The following is a 9413-nucleotide window of genomic DNA, read 5'->3' as shown; positions in this document are numbered from 1 at the left end:
ACTATTTAACTTCCCCACCCCTTTTTTAACTCCGTGTGTAACTTTTGCAAAATGTACAAATTTGCAGAGTTGCATTTTTGCAACTTTTACATCTTACACTCAAATGAATTTTCAACTTTATGTACACTTGCAACATGTCTAAATGAACTATTTATGATATTTTATAATGTATTTAACATTACATGAGTATTTTAGACAAATTTGACCATATTGACCTATCTAGGACCTTACAAGGATAGTTTGACAACTTTTAATATTTTGGCTTGGATAGCGTCGTTGAAATGAAAAATCACGACTATTTGAACCAACAAAATTATATAATCTTCAAGTGTTTCATCCTATCATATTGAACCAAGCTAAATCCTCAAAGTTTATTGTATACAAATTGACCTTACTATTTTGTTTTAAGCTTTGTGGATATAAATCAAAACTATTCAATTCCTTGGCAACAAATCACCCAATAATAAAAATTCATGTCTACACCCTATTCAATCTGCATACACTTATTTACATTAGCAAAAAACTATTTAGTGATGACCCAAAACCCATCTTTGTAATGCCTACCCCTAGTTTACTTTTCATGTTGTATCGTCGAATTCTTTTAGGCCAATTTTATGGTTATGTTTTATGATTAGTGGTACTTGGTTACCTGATTTGATTTGGATGTTATTTCATACTTAGTTGATATATTGATGAGCTACTTGATACTCGGTTATTTCATGTGCTCATGATTATTCTTTCGATGATGATGCTTGTATATAGTGATTTCAATTATTTCATGATGATAGTTAGATGGATGATTTATATGCAATTTCTATGGATACTTACCCCATACTTACATGTGTATGGTGTATATGTCTATTTTACTTTATCGTTGATGTTTCTGATGTGGTTGAGGGAGGGAGTCATAGTCACCTGCTAGTCAAGATCTACACAATGCATCACTCCCCACCATTGCCTGTTTAGTTTAGATTTATACGTGTATTTACATGCTCATCTTTTATGTAGATTACAGGTACTATGCATTGACTTCCTTGAATTGCTAGGATGAGTGTGCCCTATCGCAATATCTCAATGGTAAAGAGGAAAGATAGTTCTTAAGTCCAAATCCTAACCCTATGCCAATTGTCTTAGAAAATAGGACAAGTATATGAGTTATTTATCCTGTCAAATTCGTCAAGTGACATGAATTCAAGATTTTGACCCTTGAGTTTGATTTGGTAATTTATCTTTTAGATGAGTTTTCTTATTTAGATTTGTGAGTCTATTGTGTTTTTCCAGTTAGAATTAAATCAAATAATAAGATTATTAAATGATTTAATTTAATAAAAAAATATAAAGAAAAATAATCAAATTTTAATTATATTTAATTAATTGAGAAATTAATTAAATAGAAGAATTAATTTAAAAGATTTAATTAAAGATCCAAATTTGGCATACTAATATTTGTTTAATTTAATAATAATTAATTTAGTAGTTTTATTTTAATTAATGAACTCTAAATATTACCGTATGTAAGAAAACCTACCTATTGGAAGTAAAAGAAAACAAGCAAACGTTAGCTACAATAGAATCTATCAAGTATTCAAAATAAAATGAAGCATAACTAACACTTGCTTGAGTTTTGCAACTCAAAGCAACCAAAAGACCAAGTCCTCATGCAACCTCAAAAAACTCAACAAAGACACCCATGAGACGCCCCGTTGGTGTGTTTTTTATTGGAGGGATGTTAGTGTGCTCTCCCAAAACACAACTATTGTGAATCTCTTGATAGGAAATGCAAATATGAGAATGAACCTATGCTAAATGAGTGAGAAATACTTCAAACAATGGCTATGAAAGAAACCATGTTTGAGAGCATTCAAAGGATATGAAAATGAGAATGCAAGAACGAAACTAATCTAACAATGTAAGATGAAATGAAATCTATCAACTACCAAATGGTTAGTATCAAATGCTACTCTAGAAAATTACTAAGAAAGCTCAAATGAAAAACTAGCATGATAACAATGCATATGAGGGAGATGTAAAATGCTTAAGACAAGGGCTCTATTTATAGGCTTGAGAAAGGCCTTGGTGAGGTGGCATCTATGTGGCATCCACATAGGTGCCACAAGGGAGACATGGAGACAAATCATACAAGGGTCAACATTCAAATTTTGCTCACACATGTGTGAGCAAACTTGGAGGAAGGAGTGGGGGACAAAGGTGTAAGAGGTGTGGAAGGCATGAAAGGTGTGAGAATTGTGAGGGTTCCTCACACATGTGTGAGCACACACTTAGGGACTAAAAGGGGTTTAGCAAGGTGTTTAGGATAAATAAGTGGGATTAAGTAGTGGGTAGGCTTAGAAGGATGAAAGTGATGGGTGTAGACTAGGTTTAAGACTAAATTAAATAGAATTTAATTTAATCATAGGTTTAGAGAATTTAATGGAATGGAGAGGATTAAATAAATAAGATTTATTTAAAAGAGGATTTATGGAGGATCATGCATTAAATAAACTTAATACATTAGGGATGAAAGTATTTAAATTAAATTTAAATACATTAGGAAAGTGAACCTATTTAATTAAATAAGTAGAAGAATATGACAAGTATAATTAATTAGTAAATCATCAATTATAATGTCAAAAAATATGAAACAAATTAATATAGCGCTTAGGACAATTTTAAGTGTCTATATTTTGCCCCTCTTTGATGTGATGTTGGGATGCCATTATATCAAAGAAAAGAAAATATAGGTTGCCCCATAAAGGATAGGAATCCTAAGAGTTGTGTTATAGTGACGACAGGGGAGGAGGGTGCCCCCTCAAGGAAATGGGGTCAAAGAGGAACATATTTTTCCACATTTTCTCGAAACTAGACATGAGAAGAAAAAGGGGAAAGAGAAAAAGACTCAAAAGATGACCTTGCATGACTTGTTGGTAAGATCATACTGGAGCAGGGTGAATTGGATAATGATTAATCTAAATGCAACTTAACTACATGAATGAATGGGATTCAGTTGTGTTCATTTGGGAGAGCACACCCTAGTTTGATATTGCAAGAGGAGTTATACATCAAATGCTATAGTAGCATAGATGAAAAGATTCCTTTCTGTGGACTAGACTCTCAACACAATAGATGTAGGTTTCAGAGTCATGATGGAAAAATGACATATACACATTAGAGAGGTCTAGGCACACCCAAAGTCTTGTTAGGGATCTTGGTGGAAAGTGGGCTAACCCGTTGCCACTAGAGAGCAATGCATAACCATAACTTGAAAATCGACAGAGATGTGCTAAAGAATCATAAAAATAGATCATATCGCAAAATGACACATGTAATCAGGTTAAGCCATTCAAATGATACCAAGATATTGAAGATCGAGGCACCCATGGGGAGGCTATCACTGACACACATAGATAAAATCAATAAAAAAGACCTTATGACCAAGTAGTCATTCAATCCACAGTTCTTGCATGAACTTGATTCTGATAGTGATATTTGTTAAGCCTATGCAGGAAGGATTCATCCTATAAGGCAAAAATTGAGTGTTTGATTGAATGGTATTGAAATGTTTGTGCATGTCCATTGGCAATGGCAGTGAAATGAATGATGTTCTCAAATCATTTAGTCTCAATGTAAATTTGTGTAAGTTTTGTTTGCAATCACTATTTTGATAAGCTCAGTTTGATGGTGTGAAGCTTGCTGTCATGAGATAAATAGAAGAATTTGGATAAGATATGATAAGATAATGGATGAATTGAATTGGAATGGAAGGGGAATGCAAGAGAGGAAGTGATAAATGTCCTTTAGATGAAAGTGTGTTTAATAGAAGACTAGAAATTTGATCAAGGTATATGCAAATAGATGGAAAAATGAAGGAATTGATTATGGAAATTATTTGAATGAAATGATTAGAAGAAGGGAATATGGTTAGATTAGAGGATAAAGGAATTGATTGAATTGATGAAAATGATGAGAGTGGGATCATTGACAAGGGAGATCCAAGGAATGGTAAATGAATGGGAAGGGTGGGGAGACTTTTATGGATGGGAGGATGTATGGATAAAATGGAAGGTGAACGAATATGGTAGACCAAAGGATATGGTATCAGAAAATGGGGAGCCAAGGACCGTGTTTCAAAGGAGTTAAAATGCCCCATACCTATGAACATGGAAAGATGGTGTGAAGGCTATTTGAATGGAGGAAGAGAAGGCATGTGTTCTTCCAAAGCATGTATGAACATTTTGTTATTGTGCCTCTAGTATTGATCAGGAGCATGGGCATGAAAGTGGAATGCGTATGGGATATGGGAAGGAGGGTATGAATATGATGTGGATAATGATATGAAGGATATGGATAGGATAATCAAGACCAAAGACATGAAAGGAGAATGAAGTATGTAGGATTATGTATGGAGGATGGAGGAAATGAACATGACAAGGACTATGGGATGCAAGATATGGATAGAATGTCAAGATCAAATATATCAAAGGATTATGGGAGTATATAGGATAATGTATGGATAATGCACAAGGGATATGTCAAGTGAGCATATGGATGGATGGAAAGAAATGATAGTCAAGATCAAAGATGGAAAAGGATGATGGAAGGTAGATGGAAGTATGGAAGATATGTAAGGTAGTGTGGTATGGCGGGAGCTTGCCCCTAGTGTAGAGTGTAAGTGGAAGAGGATAAGTGAATGGAAGGATAAGTGGAATTGGAAGATAATGGAGACATGATAAGGAAACAAAGAGATGACTCAAGCATCTAGTTACATGGATGGGATCCATTGATATCTTTTCCTTTTTTCTTTGTTATTTTCAAGGAATTTTTTTACTATTTTCTCATAGATGTTGGTAGGATAGTGAAAATAAGAATGAAATGGATTGGGAAATGGAGGTTAAGGACTTATGAAAAAGTTTGGATTAAGGGGGTGGAGTGGTTGGGAGGAAGACATGGTTGATGGATGCTAGGTTGGAAGGCTTGTGCATGAGTGGATGAAGGAGGTGGAAAGATCATCATTGACACACACCTTGAAGGGTGATGGAAAGGAGGAAATTTCAGAGGATATGTAGGAGAAAGTTTGAATTTTTGGATATAGGGACCCAAAATGGATGAAGGAGACGATGGATTTAGGATGGTGGATTTGGGTATATAAGGACCTAAAATGGATTTGGAAAATGGAAGCTTGGATGATTTATGAATGAGGGAAGCCTTTGGATTAGCAAAATTGGATGTCATTTTGAATCTTTCTTTGAGAGTCATTGCTTCATTAAGTAGCTTTGGAATCCACAAAATTTTTACATTTTTCATTTTTAGCCTTTGTGGCCTTCTAATTTTCCTTTGATCATATTTTTCTTTTCTTGGACATGTCTTTTAGAGGGGACATGTTGATCCTTGGATGTTTGTGGATATTTGGCTTGATTCACTTTATCTTTGGCATCCAATTTGCTTCCATTGGCTATGGTAGGGGTGTATGAGGATAAATGGGATGGAAAGTGTATGGATGGGGAACATTGGAAGGAATTCAAGGATGTGTACCTTTATTGATCTTTACTAGGAGCATGATGGGATGGTGTGGAAGAATTGGATATGGTGTATGGATGTATGTAAGGACCCAAAATGGATGGAAGGGATGAAGGGTTTGGCTTTGGAACATAAGGACCCAAAATGGATGGAAGTGAGGAAGGAAGAAAATGATGGATATAAGGTCCCAAAATGGACTTGGAATATGGATGATGGGAACATTTGGGTTTGGATGGAGAAATTTTGGATTTGGAATGAGTGGAAGGCATACCAACATCTTGAGACATTATTTCTTCAATGGGATACTTATTATTTTTGAAACAAGATGTGAGTCCATGTATATGGGGTTCATGAGTGGATTGGATAGGTGTGATAAGATCCTGTGGAGGATTAGGATTGCAAGGGGGATTATGAGGGATAATAGGATCTTGAGATGAAGTGGGATCATGAAAGGCAAATAAAGGGGTACTTTGATCTTGACTTAAAAGAGGACCATGTAGTGGAATGAGTGGATCATGAGATGGAATAGAATCATATAATGGAGTGGAGGGAATGGAACCATGAGATGGAGTGATTTGATCTTGACATGGAGGAGTATTAAGGGATGGAGTGGGAGGAACCTTCATGAAGTGGAGGATCTATGGATGCTAACTCTTGAGATGGAGTGGAATTGGTAATGTGTGTGGTACATGGAATGTCTTGATCTTGATTAGGAAGGGGATGATGAAATGTACTAAGAGGGATAAATGGATCTTGAGGGATAAGGGAATAATGAGATGGAGAAATGCTTGGATCTAGAGGAGAAGAGGAATCTATAATGACATGCTTTGGAACAAGTTCATGAGATGGCACTGGATGTATGACTTTGGGTTATTGGATCATTTTATTTGGAATTTGGTACTTAGACAAGGTTTCTAGTGAGATAAACCTATTACACGATGGGGATGCTGTTGATTTTGGAGGATTAGGACTGTGTGAAGGTGAAGGTATAGGTAGGGGATTGGGATGATGGTTTTTGACATTAAGTTCAAAGTATGGGGAATTACATGAAGGATTTGGGCTGGATGGGACATGAGGACTATGGTCTTCAAAACATGGGGGAAGAGGATATGTGTCATGGAAGGTGGAATTTTTCTATTGATTTTCTAAGCTCAAGATAGAATTCTTGAATTCCTCAATTTCTTTGGCACTAACATTTCTATTTGAGGAATTGTGTGGGCTATGAATAGAATTGTATGTGGTTGAAGGATAATTAGGTGGACTTACCTTGTCAAAGGTAGAGGAAGAATAGAAAATGTGAGATGGATTAGGATTGGACACACAATTTTGAGGATTGATTTGATATGTAGGTTGAATGGGAGGTATACCTCTAGATTTCCTTTGAAGATCTTCAACCATTTGATTAAGCCAATTTGTATCCATGGAACTTAGATGAAGAGTGATGAAATATTTGATGATGGATGAAATATGAACTTGGGACTAGGAGAAATTTTGGACTTTGTGTTTGATTTGATTTGGATTGGATTTGACTTGATATTGATTGGATTGGATTTGATTTGATAAATAGATGAAGGTTTGAGATAACCTTCATAAGATTTTAGGTCATTCAAGATAACTAGGATTGAAGTCCAAGGATTATGATAGTGCTCCTAAGTCCAAAGTAGAAGATTTTATGAATAATTGAATTAGAAGAAGATTTGAATAGATGAGAAAGATTGATTGATTTTGGATGAAGATGCAAATCGATTGACTTAGGAATTGATTAGAAAAGAATGAATTTGACAAGAAATTGGATTAAGAATCATGAGTATGAATCATTGGATGAGGGAATTGGAGCTTGATGTGGATTATGAACCATGACTAGGATGAAGATTAGGGATTAGATTGAATGATTAGGAATATGAGGAAATGATTTGGATGAATAGAGATGATTAAGACTTTGACAAATGGTTTGAATGATTACGAAAAGAGATGCATGATGGTGATGAATTTGATGGATAGAAAAAATGATGTGGAATTGATGTGGACAACTTGATGAAGAGGACTTAAAACAAGACTTGTTTTATTATTTTTTTTAATTTTTAATTTTTTTTAAATTTTTGAACTTTTATGATTTTTTATGATTTTTTTTTGAAACTTAACATGCAAAGCATACAATGAAATATATACAAGAAAATTTTTAGATGGTGTGTCCCCTTCAATTGGGGAGGGTTTCAAATACTCAAGAATGTCAAACACACCAACAATCCTATAAGGTTTCAACTAGGATGTACAAGGATCAACTAGAGGGCATCCTTGATATACGCAAGGTACATGAGGCCTAAATTTATAAATGAAAGAAAATAATGCCACACAACCGAGAGGAGATGGTAACCCAAATCTCCACCTTCACTTCCCAAAGGTATAAAATTCTTTGGGGCTTAGGCAAGAGTGACAAAATTTTACTTTCAAGAGAGGTGTCTTTCGATTCACCTCTCGATATTTATACTCTACCAGAACACTAGAGTTGAGGTCATCCCAAGGGGTGATGAAATCCCCAAACATGCCTCTTAAAAAGTGTAAAAAAAGACCACTTATTTCTTGTGCACTCAAGATCACCTGAAGGCGCGAGAGGAGAGAATACGTAAGTGGCCTTGGGGTTAAAAGACAATTGTTCTTTCCCAATGAAGCTTTAAGTTTTGTAATCTACTCTTGAAGACACTCGTGTTTATAGTATGCAATGTTCTTTCCAACTTGATAGCATCATCAACATAATGAAAAGTGAGGATTTGTCAACAAAAGTAAATCGATCGTGAACATAAGCAAATTGCTGAAAATGAAACCGATTCCTTTAAGTCATTCAACATTGAGTGAATTCATTTTAAGCTCAAAGTTCAAATGTTTCATAGAAAGCTTCATTGACCTTAGGCATTCAAGAGTGTATTTTCTATCTACACATTCATTCCAATGAAAGGATGTCAATTTTTTTTAAAGCACTCAAGATTGTGTTTGACTAGTCTAAACATGCATTCCAATGAAAAGCTTGATTTATCCAATTAAGTGCAACATTCATTCAAAGAAAAATGATTAAGCATTCAAGTTCATTCCCAAGAGTAATAAAATATTAAGAAAAACCTATAAGAAAACATGGTCAGGTATTTCTAAAATGCTCCCATCTATAAAAAAAAAAACTTGATTAGCCTCACAAAAAATCTCCAAAATGAAAGCTTTACTATAGAAAAATTTATTTTAACTTTTTTTGTTATTTTTTCTATACGTAAATAAGCTTAGAATGACTCCAATCCTACAGAACCACAAAAAGTCAATTTTTGTTTTATACTTTTTTTTCCCTTATAATCACAGATGACAGAATGTAGGCAAAGACGACAAAATGTAGAGACAACAGAAGTGTGATATACCTGATACTTACACTTACAAATCATAGATGGCAAAATGTAGATTAGAGATGCCGAAATACATAGACGATAAAATGCCAAATTTTGCAGATGATAGTTAACAAATATTACAAATTTTTGGCCGCCCATAATGCAGAGGATAGAACAGGTTAGCACAGACGATAGAATGTCAAAGATGACAATTTAGTAGAGGCATAGATGACATAACATCAGAGATGATAGAACACCAAATTTTGCAGACGATAGTTAACAAATATTACAAATTTTTGGCCACTCACAACACATACGAAAGAACAGGTTAGCGCAAATGACAAAATGTCAGAGACAATAGTTTAGTAGAGGCACAAATGACATAACATTAGAGGCGACAAAACACCAAATTTTGCAGACGATAGTTGACGAATATTATAGATTTTTGGCCACCCAAAATGTAGATGAAAGAATAGGTTAGCATAGACAACAAAATGTTGGAGATGATAGTTTAGTAGAGGCATAGACACCAAA

This window comes from Cupressus sempervirens, chromosome 5, assembly GCF_028749045.1.
Source record: "Cupressus sempervirens isolate cs-2001-9-10 chromosome 5, ASM2874904v1, whole genome shotgun sequence".
NCBI lineage: Eukaryota > Viridiplantae > Streptophyta > Pinopsida > Cupressales > Cupressaceae > Cupressus > Cupressus sempervirens.
Note: the sequence above shows the minus strand (reverse complement) of the source record.